The sequence below is a fragment of the Mustela erminea genome, chromosome 6, assembly GCF_009829155.1.
Source record: "Mustela erminea isolate mMusErm1 chromosome 6, mMusErm1.Pri, whole genome shotgun sequence".
Lineage (NCBI taxonomy): Eukaryota > Metazoa > Chordata > Mammalia > Carnivora > Mustelidae > Mustela > Mustela erminea.
The window spans coordinates 70700652-70715839 of record NC_045619.1 but is presented as its reverse complement, the minus strand read 5'-3'; positions in this window follow the sequence as shown (position 1 = coordinate 70715839).

Genomic DNA, 15188 nt, shown 5'->3' with positions numbered 1-15188 from the left:
ACAAGTAGACCACTACTACCATCACAGCCATCATAGCCCTCATCACTGCCATCATCATCATCATTAGCTCAGCCCCTGATAGCTGTCTCTGGTGCTAGAGAATAACATTCACTTGGATATAATTCTCTGGCCCGCCCTCAGTACTCTCCTTAGAGCTGTGCTGTACTGTACAGTAGCCACAGGAACTACCAAGAACTTGAAATGTAGCTAGTTCCAACTGAGGTGTGCCAGAGGAATAAAATATATGCTGAAAAAAGTGTGGGGAATATCTTATTAATAATCTTTATACTGATTACATGGCAAAAGGACAATATCCTTAATCTAGTGGATTGCGTAAAATATATGAAACTAATTGCTCTCGATTCTTTCTACTTTTTAAAATGTAGCTACTAGAAAATTCAAAATTGTATGTGTGGCTTGCATTTGTGGTTCATAATACAGTTCTATGGGACAGAGATGCCCTAGGTTATAATTCCTCTGGCTTTTCCTTTAGGAAGCCCACATCTAGATGGTGAACGAGAGACAGATGCTCCTGCTTTCGGTTATGGATTTGTGGGCCTGGGTTGCCCAGGGCAGTTAGGCCCAGCCTGCCCTGCCAAGAGGGAGTAACGGGAGAAAAACCGATGGGTGTGCAAGTTACAAGTCAGTTACTAAGGGCCTAAGTGGAGCCCTCAGGAAAGAGTTATTGCCTCTTAAATAGCACCTTACTCTCTGGGAGTGAATGAAAGGAGGAGCTCTTTCTGTTAAAGTCATTTAAGATCCTTTGCTGAAAGGAACCATATGCTACACAATGAAATATATTCCAGGCAAGATGCACATGTTTTGCACAATAAACACGTATGCAAATCTTGCGAAGATTTTTAAGGAGAAAAATGTGCTGATATTATTCATATCAATATCATTTAACACATCCTTGTTCTTCTAATCTGAAGTCAAATCCGAATCATTGCCTGCCTCCTCTGCCTCAGCCCCTGACAGGGAGTACTTTATACAAAAGCAATGGAAGATTTTTGTTTTCGGTCAGGAGGAGTTTGTTTCTGGTGGCTGAGATTTCAGGCTTCCTAAATCGTAAGCTCCTAACACACTGGCAAATATCTCGGGGGCTGGCAGCATCCGCAAGTGCCTCCCTCCTCCCTGGGGCAGTCTGGGTGGGAAGAGCCCCGAGCCCAAATCCCCAGAACTGGGGCTTCGGCCTGCCCTTTTCAGGTCTCAGGTTCACAAAGCCTTTTCTCTTTAGGACTGTTCTCAGACTCAGAATATTTTGAACACAGAGCTGCAATCCGTAATTGGAACTAGTAGTGAAAGGAAATTAGAATGCTGCTTGAATCACAGCCATGTAAGGTTTCTCTCTGCCTAAATGAGTCTCCATTGCAGGTGATAGAGTACGAGAGGCCTTGTGGGGTCCCAATAAAGTTATGCTGGCTGGTCAATAAACACGAAAATGCAGAAATCAGCGCAGTCCTGGGAAACTCCAGTCAGGGAGTAAAAGGTCTCGTGGAGCCTGGTGCTATCCCTTTAATTGTCCCCTGCTCCGTCTGTTGCTTCCCATCACACATTCTTCTGAAAAGCCATATTGCTACAAATACACATTTAGAATTTGATTACAGAGTCTCATCCATTTACATGTACAAGATAGAGCCTACTGTGACAGATTAATGCTCCTAAAGTTTGTACAGGAAGGTTAAATAAAGTGTTACTTTTACGACACCGAATATCTTTATGATGCTTTTGCTAAATCAGAGACCACTTGGTGATACCGCAGATGTGCCAGATACTTATCGCGAGCTGGCAGAGCGCCACCGATGCTTTACCCATCTATCACACTCTTACCTTTCTGCACAGGCCGTCCCCACTGCTGTGTGTAATGCAGTATTCTCCAGGCAGCTTTCTCTTCTACACCTTTAGTCAAAGCAAAACAATTCAAATCCTGTCATCCAGAGACATTGTAACGTTGCTAGAAAGAGTGAGACTCAAAAATTCACCTGCAGTTCTGCTCTTTCTGACATAGACATGACAGGTGTGTGCGTGTGCATACATGCACGCATGTGCACACACATGGGCTTGGGGTTTGTAAGGCCATGGTCAAAGCTGCTACCACATTTTATCTTTTTCTTCTGCCCTTCTTTTCTGGATATCCATCCACTTTAGTTGCCTTGCTTCTCCTCCCGCTAGGAGCGTCCTGTGATGATATTTGGCCACACTGAATTTTCTGCTTCCCTTTCAATTTCCTAATAAATGTCTATGCAGAATTTCATCTTACTGGGGCAGACTGTTTTTCTTTTCTTTGCTTTGCTTTGCTTCTTTCTTTCTTTCTTTCTTTCTTTCTTTCTTTATTCCTTTCTTTCTTTTTTTTTAATAAAATGAAGTATCCTGAAAAAGTAGTATAAAAACATGTCTTCGCTAAGCCCTAATTTGACCAGAGTGATGACCATTGCTGCTGCAATGGGAGAAAGTTAGAGGAGCTAAAAAGAACTGTTTCAGGTATCCTATGTATGTTTGAAAAGTATGATAAAAGCCTTGTAGGGTCTTGGATACTCTAATGGTGAGATGGTGTAAATTTCAAGCCATGTTGGGTGGTTTAAAATCAAAAAGGGCATTTAAGAGAAGTTCAGATGGTATGGAGTTTGACAGCTCTTCACTTTGCAAATCTGAACAGTTGAAGGACCTTGGGTATCTCAAGGAAAGTTTACAGCAATGCAAGGAGCATTCTTTTCTGCTGGAGATATGTCTTCTTAGTACAGAATAAAATTGCTGCTTTGCTTGCATAAAAAAGAATCAGGAACTTTGGGCATTCCACTGGAGCACTGAGTAGGAGAGATGTTAACATAACATTGCCCTCCCCCATATGGCTGAGGTCTAAAGTACACTTACTTTCAGCCAGCACTGAACTAGCTTTTCAACTCCTTCTCAGTTTCCAAGGAATTTCCTATGACACAGGGAAAGTGTCACAACTCAGTTGAAGTCTGAGGAGGGAAGTTTAGTCCTCTGGTCAGACATTGCCCATTGCAACCTACCCTTCCCCACTGGTGCTCAGGAACTCGCTGGGATCATAGCAGAAGTAGAAACACATCAATTCCCATTGGTCTCTCACTGATATATATAATCACTCATCAAAATATTTTAAAATACCGGGGGCTCCTGGGTGGCTCAGTGGGTTAAGCCTCTTCCTTCGACTCAGGTCATGATCTCGGGATCCTGGGATCGAGCCCCACATCGGGCTCTCTGCTCAGCAAGGAGCCTGCTTCTCCCCCTCTCTCTTTGCCTCCCTCTCTGCCTTCTTGTGATCTCTGCCTGTCAAATACATAAATAAAATATTTTAAAATACCAAGAAATTCAGATCATGGTGATTAGCTTCTTTTGTGTTATAGGTCACATTCATAGAGACTAGTAATGTGGAAAATAATTGTGATTGATTGAATATGAAAAATGTTGATTCCTTATTTTTAATGAGAATAGCATAAATCTGTTTAACCAAAGCTTTTGGCCATGAGGTGATGAATATGATGGTGCTTTGCATACTGTGAATTATGATACAAAAGTGAGAGATTGCATCTAAAGCATCACATAGAATGGAATACTACACTGACCTTAGAAAGAACATATACTGAAAAAACCAGAAAGCATATGTAATTAGGTGGGAAATCCACTTGTCAATATCATGTGAATAATATTCCATCTGGGGGGAAAGTACTGTGTGTGTGTATGTGTGTGTGTGTGTGTGTGTGTGTGTGTGTGTTTTATATTTCCATAAAAAAGTTTGAAAGCTGGAGACCATTTGTACACAGTAGCAGGGTGTGGGTCTTGGGGGGGGAAGTCCTTTAGTTATGAATTTCTATGTTGTTTGAATATTTTCTCAATTTAGAACAGATTAAAGTATTTAAAATACTTTAATTATTTATTTTTAAAGACTTATTTACTTATTTTAGAGCAAGAAAGCATGTACAGTGGGTGAAGGGCAGAGGGAGAGGGAGAGAGTCTTCAGCAAAATCCGTGCTGAGCGAGAGCCTGCTGCAGAGCTTGATCTTGGGACCCTGAGATCAGGACCTGAGCAGAAAACAAGAGTCAGACACTTAACCGACTGTGCCACCCAGGCATCCCTAAAATACTTTTAAATGTAAAGAATTAAAATTAGATGTTCTCTGAAATCAACTGATACACAATTAATCTGCAAAAGTTTATGTCATTCATAACACTGGTTTCATCAAAGTAGACTTGATGCCACCTCCGTAGAGTGGCATGCTATTAGGTGTAAGACTAACATACAATCATTCAATTCACTTTGGGCTCTTGTTTTGTTCACTGTAAGAAACAAAACATTGTGGATGAAAGATGGACTCATGAGACAGATTACTTGTGATGATTTCATAGTTCTTTCTTTCTTTTTTTTTTAAGATTTTATTTATTTATTTGACACAGAGAGAGAGATCACAAGTAGGCAGAGAGGCAGGTGGGGGGGTGGTTTGCTGGAAGCAGGCTTCCTGCTGAGCAGAGAGCTCTATGAGGGGCTCAATCCCAGGATCCTAAGACTGTGACCTGGGCCAAAAGCAAAGGCTTAATCCACTGAGCCACCTAGGCGCCCCATCATAGTTTTTTCTTGTTGTATGACCTTGAGTGGGTTACTTAACATCTCCATACCTCAAATTTACTATCTTTTTTTTTTTTTTAAAGATTTTGTTTATTTGACAGAGAGACAGTGAGAGCAGGAACACAAGAAAGGGGAGTGGGAGAGGGAGAAGCAGGTTTCCCACTGAGCAGGGAGACCGATGCAGGTCTTGATCCCAGGACCCTGGGATGATGACGCTTAATGACTGAGACACCTGGGCACCTCCAAATTTATTATCTTGACCTGGAGGTAATAATAGTACCTACCTCTTAGAGCTGTTACTAGAGTTAAATAAATTAACTTTTACAAAGTACTTAGAACACATGGCAAGCACTGTATCAGTGTTCACTAGACAGAACTAACATAGGAAGGGAATTTGGTCTCAGGAAACTTATATTCTCATAAGTAGAAGGATAGGACATATAACAAAATATAGATAAAGGCACGTTAATCACAAAAAAAAGTGTGATAGATGCCTTAGATACGTACTCTTAATTTCTATGTAACCCTTCTTACATTTGTCAAGATAGAAAGTCTAAAATGCTTTACCAGACTCCTATGCAGCTAGAATTGTGGATTCAAATTCGCTTGTGCCAAATTGGGTGCATTCATGAAATTTGGATGCCAAAAGTGGGAAAGAGGCTTTATTTCTTCTGCTACCAAGAAAGCTTCAAGTTGGAAATTTGGTGGTGATTGGACTTTACATTTGAATGTGTAGTCTTCAGCTTGGTGAATGTAAGAGGTTATTATAGTAGCAGCTCTCTCATTGCCAGATTGCAACTAAGACAGTGTTACAATCTTGCAGTCAATAGAGGAGTAGCAACCCCCCCCCCCCATGTCCCAGCTCTTCCCACTGTTTTCCTGGATTGAAATACCTGGGATAAATTTATTTCTGCTGTAAACACTGGGGTAGTTTGTTTCATGGGCTGAACTCTGACTGATGAAAGGAGAGAAAACGACGACTCTCCTTCGTCCCTGGAGAGATCCAGGCATTCTAGTAGAACTGAGAGAGGGAATAAGCAAAGTCCAGGAGTCAAGGGTGTATGTGGTATGATTGGAGGACACCTGGCCAGAGCAGAAGAAATAGTAAAAATTAAAGTTGCAAAGGAAGGTTTGAACTAGGTTTTGGACAGCATTGACTATAAAGCCTTTCTACCATAGAGGGCATAAAAACGTTTTGCAGAGTTCAATAATTAGTGTGTGTGGAAGGGTGGGGAGATGTTTTTGTTTCGTTTTGTTTTAAAAAATGTTACCCTGTACAAACTTTTCCATGAGAATTTTTAGTTCAATTTAAAAGGGATTTACTGAAAGAATACTGTGTGTGTGTGGCACTGAAAGGGGCCACAGAGGTAAGAACGAAGACGGGCAGATGTGAGCCAACTCTATGCCAATAGTGGGGCCCCGGGCAGCCTGATATCCTGATTTTAGGAACAACCCCAGCTCTTGTGAGACACCATGCATTTTGGACAATGAGCCCAAAGTTTTCACTGCTTACAAGTGAAGTTCAATATTATGAAAAATGGTGCATGACATAATAGAATAATAATAATAATTGCTCAATAGAGGCCTGGACCCTCTCTCTGCGTCCTTGGGTAGGAAAGTTAAACACTCAAAACCTCACTTTCATTTTACTTCAAATGGAAATAATATTAACAACATTATTGTGTTGGGAAGATTAATTGAAATTAACATGTATAAAGCACTTTAAATTGAAAAATGTACAAAAATGTAAAGTACACAAATGTGTTTCCAAGTGGACAGACTTGCTATGTGCAAAGATTTTTCAAGAATCTCCTTTTCACAGGGTGTCAAAAGTATTTCAGCTAGCAGAAATAAATATGCTAATTGGAAGTAGATGAATCATAATCTGTGTCTTTTTTGTGAGAGGTTAGGTGTGATCTGAACTATGTGTAGCTCACAAAAGAGAAGCATAATTAAAACAATTAGTTGGTGGTCCATTCAGTGTGTCTCAAAAAGGTGCCCTGTTTGAAAATTCCCCACTTCTCCATTTGAACATCTAGGTTCAAATCATATTTTTTTCACAGAGTCAATTCTGGAATAGTATCTTTTTTTTTTTTCATTTTTAACCAATATTTCTTTACATTTTGTATTTATCTAGCTCATTATTCTGGGATTGAGCTATAATATTTTTTAGAATTAAAAGTGGAACTGTCCCATGTCTCTTTCGCTGCCCCTTGCATCATCATCTAAAAATGCCTCTTCTCAGGTCTTTATGTTCCTTCTTAGGACAATATAGAGTGAGAAGCAAGAACAACAGAAGGGCGCAAGCCCAGAGTAAGTACCCCTACAGCTGGTGCCTAGAGGAAAGGGAAGAAAGAGAAGCTGGGGACTGACTCCCTTGGCTCCCTATCTGCAAGGCTGTCTTAGATTGCGTGCGTCTCTGTTGCAAAGGATACCGCTTCTTTCAGAATAACCTTTACAAGGACCCATTTTTTCTGGATTCAGATCATCTGTCATACCCTCGAGCCTAGAGTTGTAAAAGCTGGACGGCTACTAACGCTTGCTGACTGCTTTCTTCTGTGCTGCTCCCCTTCCCCTGCTCCCACCTCTCAAGTGTCCCTTTGTAAATAAATACCCCTTAAATGATCCTTATTTGAGTATGTCACCTGTTTCCCGGGGAGATCCTGACTGGCCACCACCCTCCTCCCCCCTACCCTCCCCCCCCCCCCCCCCCCCCCCCCCCCCCGCCCCACCACAATACACTTCTCAGTCCTTACTTCAGTTGTAACCAGGGAGTTTGAGAGACAAGGAACAACTTTATGGAAGGTGGATCCAGAGCCCAAAAAAATACTGACATAGGAGTTCTTCCCAGAGAGCAGAGTCAGGGTCTAGTCCAAGAAACACCCTTACCCTTAGGTCAGGGGCCTTCCAGTATGTGCCCAGGAAAATTGAAAACTGCCTCCCATTTCTTTTATCCTCTGAATGAAAGTGTTTATTGTTGCTTTCGCACTTCCCTTCCACCGTTGTAAGCTGAGTTTGGGTGGAGGAGAAGCTAGATTCTTGTCTTTTTTTTTTTTTTTTCTTTTTTTAAAGATTCTTGTCTTTTTAGCACACAAGTCTTCAGCCACACTCTTTGACTGAGGCTCCTTGGCTTTCCCAGCTGGCTTCCTTTTGCAGGTGGCGTGGGTGGGGGGGGATGAGGGAGGGGGGATAGTGTCAGCATATGAGGAGAAGGGAGCATAAAGATAGTGACTGGAAGGAAGAACATGGCAAAAACTGTTAGTACCCATGGAAAGCTGTCTTTTTCTCTACTTCCTGATACACACCGAACTTTTCTAGACTTTCCTGTTATTTGGTAGGTATGAATTCTGACCAATGGAACATGAAAGTGACACGAGGTCTGGCCCTTAGAGACACCCCCCCCCCACACACACACGTGTACTCAATCTTTCTCTTTTTCTCTGTCTACCACCTGAATGGAGAAGACTACAAGGACCTATATTTCCATAAGTATAAGAGACCAAAGTCCCTGAAGGATCACATGGAGCAGAGTTCTCCCACCAGCTGGCATTAGACTGAGATGTGACTGAAAAATAAACACTGACTGTAAAGCCAATGGATTTGGGAGGGTGTGTCTTTTAAAGCAGCTGGCATTATTTACGTTAACTAGTACATGTTCGAACATGTTCAGTTGTAAGTAACAGACAACCTAAACTAAACTGAATGAAGCCAAATACCATTTGTGAGCCCATGTCATGGAAATTTCAGGGTCAGGCACTACCTGGAGCAGAGCCTCAATATCAGGATTCTCTCTCTCTCAGCTTGGTTGGTTCCATTCTCCTCATAGTACCATCATCTTTCTCAGCCAGGTTCTCCTTCATGTTATGATGGCGGCAGCAGCTTCAGAATTCAGTCTCTCAGCTTCATTGTCATGCTAGTCATACTTTCAGAGGTCTAAACTGGCCCAACGTTGACTCAGTCACTTTTGAAGGTCATAGGGAGGGAATAGACTGAAGTACTAGATGCCATCAGGCTCCCCAAAAGGCAAATGGGATGCCCTATGCAACTGAGGGACATGGGATTAGAGTGAAAGAAAAGATGATTCCCAAAGAAAAGTCAGGATATTTCCTTTTTGGAAAAGGTAACTGGTTGCTATGTGAGGAAAATGACCAATGCCCACTATTTTCTTTTTATGCCCATTGTTCTCTTTTGTCTACCACTATTGCTGAGCAACCAAAAGTTTTTGCCTGTTGTCTCTCTTCTGATTTTGTTTACACAATCTTGTTTTATAATGACTATAGTTGATATGGGTTTGAAAAAACCACAAATTTTGCAGAGGCTAAGTTTAATGAAGAGAAGATGCTGTTGACTTATAGAGGTCTTGAAATATACCAGAAAATTCCCATCAGAAGCTCCAAAAAGTATCATCTCTCCTACAGTTAAGTCTTCTTTCCCTCAGTACAAATATTTAAGGTACATTTTTTTTAAAGTACTTATTCATTTTTCTCATATTTTTAATCTGTTTAGCTTAATTGCTAGTCTTGCAACAGTATTGTTTGTCACTATTTTCATTGCAAAATGAAGCTACTCTGTGGGTTAAATAGACTTTTGTGAAATGGTCTAGGAACCCTACAACTATTTATAACACTGTAACTAGGGGAAAATGTGTTCTGAGTTTTAAAAAGTCAGCTGGTAAGTGTTCTTTTAAAATACAATTCATTTGTAAATGCTGTGTGTGTGTGGGGGGGGAGTTCTCTTTCGTTTATTTTTTGCTGTGTCACAAACCACCCAAATACTTTGCAGCACTAAACGATTAACTGTACCTCTCATGGTTCTTTAAGTTGTCTGCTCAGTTCGATGGTTCTTGCTTGGGCATCTCTCATGTGGTGCACCTGGGACTGCAGTCATCTGAGGGTAGGACACATGTCTAAGATGGATCACTCTAGTGCCTGGTAGTTGACATTGGCTGTCATCTGGCGGCTGAGCCAGGGACATTGATAGGGTACCTTCACATGGCTTGGGCTTTTCAGAGTGTGGCAGGTGGGTTCTGAGAGGGAGAATCCAAAGAGTGTAAACTCCCAGAGGCCCTGGGGGAAAGTTGCACGGCTTCCTATGCCCAGCCTCAGGAGTCCCAGAAAGTCATTTCTAACACATTCTACTGGTCAAGGAAGTCACTCACCTGGGTTCTAGAGGATGGGGATTAGACTACACATCTCAATTTCAAGAGCAGCAAAGACTTTGCAGCCTTTTTTTTTTTTTTTAACTATTATTTATTTATTTGAGAGAGAGGGAGTGCATGCAGAGGGAGGGGCAGAGAGGGAGACAAGCAGACTCCCAGCTGAGCGGGGAGCCCAATGTGGGGCTTGATCCCCAGGCTCCAGATCATGACTTGAGCTGAAATCAAGAGGCGACACCCAACCAATTGAGCCACCCAAGCACCCCAAGTTTGCAGTCGTTTTTAATGTACCATAGAGCATATCAGCATCTCTCCAGAAATAGTATAGAAGAAGTGGTTAGCAGCTGAACTGCTTGGGTTTGTATCTAGACTTTTATTCCTGCTGGTCTTGGGCAAATTTCCTAACCCTTCTGTGCCTTGGCATTGTACCTCTATAAAATGGTGATCATATAAACACTTAGCTTATAAGGTAGTTTGAGGATAATAAGTAATGCATTAAAACGTGCTTGGTTTGGTTCCTGACAAATATTATCTACTTTTATTATTATCATTACCAGGGTCTAAGGACGATGTTTCAAGACAGGTACATTTGACAATGTCATCCTTTCCATAAGACTTACACAAGCATGTAAAGGATTTATTGACTGACTGATTGATTACTTTAGACCATCAGCAGAGCATTACACAGTTTTTGACTGCTTTTTTCATTTTAGGTACTGGGCATCAGCTCCCTCACATCCCTCCATGATAGAGCTACTCTGATTGCTATAGGTTACATCTTAAGTTCATTACACAAATGCTGTCTACAAAGGCCAGGATGTTAGTACCCTGCTTTTGATTAGTTACTGGCATGTTTTTTCTTTCCCGTCTTCTTTCAGGGAGTCCAAATTGTGTTACCAAGTAGGCCGGTGGATCTCTTCTATTACTGAATTTGGTGATTGATATTAGAGAAGCTATTTTTCAAAGGCAAAATCATTAACAGGCTCTATTATGCACTATGTTCTAGAATAACTGCTCTGTAAGCTGAAATTAAAGATTTGTTTTCAAATGAGAAAGAAGAAAATAATGTTTATGGCTTGGTGAACTCTTTCAATATTTTTCCTCTAAATAGAAGGTGATCTACAGATTATTTTTCAATAGTAAAGGAATAATTGGAGTTAACTTCTTTATAACAAGACTTCTGGGTGACTTTTTATCTGTTCTTAAATGGGACATCCCACGAAAATTATCAGGCTATTAGAAATAAGCTAGATTTTCATTTTTGCCAAAAGAACTCTGAATAGCATTTATACAAACCAAAAAAAAAATTGGCAGAACAGATTGTAGAAATTATAACTAAGCTAGAGGACATTTTCTATTTCTAGAAGAAAATGTTACTTGTATCCAAGGAGCATTGTTGTTTCGGATTTGGGCTCCCTTTCCAAAGAAGTCTGGAAGTTTTTTCATCTCGGCCTACAGAACAGAGTACTTAGGTGCTGGGACAGCTTAAAAGACTGCCTTTTTGGATCAAGTATAAAGGCATTGTGGGCCTTCTGGGACCTGAGCAGAGTACATTGCTCAGGTCATCTTGACCTCCAGGGATGACTAGTACTGCTTCTCCCATAAAAGCTGTTTTTCCCAGGCTCTCCAGTGAAAAAATGTCAGAGCATGTAGGGTCTAGAGACCTCATAGATAATCTCTTTTATTTTACAATTGGGAAACTGAAACTGAAAATGGGAAATTATTTATCTGTGGTCCATTTGTGGTGGTGTGTAGATAATCAGATTTCAATAGTATTCTCTTTTTAGTAGACCACTAAGTCCCTTGAGCAGTCTCCACTCCTGCCACAATGCAGATGGTGATTTTTTGGTTGAACATGTACTGTGACCCAGGCATCAATAAAAGAGGGCTGGAAAGATAGAACTCAACTGCAATTTGTACATCAGTTCTAGAGACTAATCATTTGGGCCAGCTCTTAGATTGGTATTGCTCAAGTGTTAGAGTCACATTCATAGTTCCTGTTCCTGCTAATAATATTGAGTGAGCTTTCTCTTAGCCTCAGAGAAAACACATAGTGCATGAGAAGGTCATAATCCATATACCTTCAAGTAGGGCCATCCCTTCATTCAGTCACTCGGGCATCCATGCATTCATTCACAGGTATTCCTTCATCACCGACTCTATGCCAAGTACCATGTATAGCCCTGGGAAAGCAACACATACCACCCAGTCTTCACTGTGCATAGAAAAAAAAATGTTTAACCCTAGTGAAATTTAAAATTATAAAATTCTCCTCCTACCCTCTAGCTTACTTTTTCACTCTCTTGACACTGTTGTTGGATGAAGGGCTCATAATTTTAATAGAAATATGTTATCAATCCTCTGTTTTATGCTTAAGGATTTAAAAAATTTTGCCCGTTTAAAAAACTGAGCAAAAGACATTTATAGGGACTTGCAAAAGAAGTTGTCAAATAGATAATATGCTGCTGAAAAGTGCTTATTGTTCAACATTATTAGCCACCAGAGGAATGCAAATTACAATTACAATATGATGCCACTACACTTCAACCAGAGGGCTAAAATTAAAATATTAAAAATGACAATATCAAGTAATGATGAGAAGGCAAAATAACTGGAACTCTGATATGGGCGCTGGATGTCAGAATGATAGAGTTATTGATTAGAAGAGGCATGTGGACACCTGCCAAGATGCTAGATATGTTCTGTATCTTGAATTGGTGGTGGATATAAATACATATGTAAAAAACTCATTGATTTATACAATTAAGATATATACACTTCATTGTATCTAAGCTTTATCTTAATAAAAAAAGAAAAATAAGGGAAATGAACACCTCTATTTGCAGTTGCTGTAGGACCCTTTTATGGAGGCTTGCTGAATTACTATACAGATCAGTACACTTATCAATTCATCCATGGACAGATTTCCATTGTCTTCCTTTCTGGTGCTGACACCTGACTCTTTCCTACTTTTCTATGAAGCCACTTGTATACTCTTCCTAAACACACATAAATGTCTTCGCAGGATCTTCTTCATGCTGTTTGGAGTTTTACAATTTTAGAATGAAAACCCGGGTCAGGGAAACACCCTATGGTAGAAAGGGTATGAGTAAATTACAGAAGGTGATGGCCAAACCAGTATCCACAGAGCTAAAGAGAGACTTTCTTGGGATTGAACCCCAGTAGCTGAACTTTCATCCCACCGCCTACCACATTTAGTCTAAGGATGCTTCAATTTTTGGAATTGTGAGAGCAAATCACAATTTAGTTTGCATATGATTCTTACAAATTTTGTAAAAGTGCTATATTGTATGTTTCATTTTAAATTAATTATAACTGAATCAATCACATTTGAGGATTTCTGCGTCTCTTGAAATAATATCTCCTACAAGGTGTTGCAAAACAAGGGCTTTTGCTCACAGCCTTTTCTCACCTTTAGGCATGCTACAGATTCAAAGTACATATCTCGGCAGTAAAATTTAGATTTTGGCTCACTATCTAAAAAAAAAAATGTGTCCCATCCCACCAACTGACAGTGTTTCAAGCTATTAATAGCCTGATCCCTGTATACTTGGTTCTCTGATATTTTTAGAGTCTGCATTGGAGTGCATTAAATTGTTTTTCTCTCTTCCTAAAAAAGTAATTATTGAGACTAGATTCTGCCAACAACATCTTACAAAATAAAATAATAGCTTGGAATTGTTTTGAACTACAATATTACTACTTTCGCATTGTTACTGTAAGAAGTATTTTTAGTGGTTCATTTCATGAAAACAGAGCGTTCTCTGTAGCCCATCATTACATTAGTTTATGTTTACTGTACTTTCCTTAAAATTGCCCTTGTAGGGGGTACAGAAGGCATATTTTCTTTCAACAAGGGAATATAACACACTGGAAAGTCAAATCAAGAGAAAACCACTTCGGGAAATGATTACAGTCAAAGGTATGAAATTACACCCACTTCACTAATTACTGCTAATCTAATTTTATTTTTAGCTCCTAAGACAACACCCTGAAAACTCACTTCTTCTAGATGACCTATATAAAGTTGTTTTACAATTCCAATGAAAGTAGCCTAGTAATAGTGTCAAAGACAAGAAGAATCCACCTTTGGAATAAAAACCTTAAATCTGAGTTCCTATTTATAGCACATCACCCCTGCTGTGGTCCAGGGTGAAAATGTTCCCTAAAAACCTATGCTGGGGTGGGTGGTGTTCATAGGCCCATCTGCCAGTCCCAGACCTGGCTCCAGAGGGCAGATGGGGCATGGAGAAAAAGAAGTGAGTGTTACAAAGAGTGAAGTCTCTGCCCCCCATGAATCAGGACCTTTATCTTAGGTCTGACTGATGAGGTTACTTTTGAGTTAGGCCTTTTAGGATTCAGACACTTCAACTTAGCATTCCTGAGCCATAGCATAAATGGTCTAGGTCTTCAAAAGTTTCTTGTCGTAGAACCTTTTTTCTCAGGGCATTTGACAATTAAATCAAGCTTCTTGGCTCTCTTTTCTTCTTTGCATACCCATCTCTTCAAGTACTATCTGTAGCCCAGCCTCTTCTAAGTTCCAGATAAGTTATTTTGATAGCCTTTTGGACATCTCCATCTACAAGCTAAATAAAAACTATTTAAAAAATTAACAGATTATTCTGATTAATAGCACACTACAAAAAGTTAGAGCATTCTAGTACAATCAATACTTTATTTCCTTCCTATGTACTTTTATTGTTCTACTTCCCCATAAATACCTTCCGATCTGGCTTAAAAAGAGACAAACAATTTCCAGTTCTCCAAGTCCTATGCTACTTCCTTTCCCTGTGCCAAGAACATACTTTCTCCATCACTGTTCTGTTGTTTTTATTGTTTTTCTTCAGAATTCAGCTAAAATGCAAACAACTTGCAGATGTTCTTCCTCTCTCATCCTAATCTCAAAAGGATTAAGTACTTCCTCTTGGGTTCTGATAGCAATTTAGGAAGCCCTGCATTTAGGAACAGTAAATTTAATTCTAATTGTATGTGTGTGTTTATGTGTGTTTATCTATATTAGTATCCCCCTGGAACTGCAGTGTCCAATGTGGTTACCACTAGCCATATTAGATTACTCAAATTTAAATTCTAATTGATTAAAATTAGGTAAAATTAAAAACATAGTTTCTCAGTTATGTTATGCACTTGGGGGTAGTAGCCACTCTTACTACCAAAGCAGAATGTTGGATAACACTACCCTGCAGAATGGACAATGTGGGAAGATAATTATATATATATAATTATATATTTTATATTTTATATATATATAAAATATATATATATTTATATATAAATATATATAACTGTGGTAGGTATCCAAGAGGTACTCAGTGAGTCATTGATTGAATAAATGAATAAACAAATAAACACAGTTTTATTTCTATAGTACATACCAAGCAACCAATAAATATTTATTTGTGGAATTCA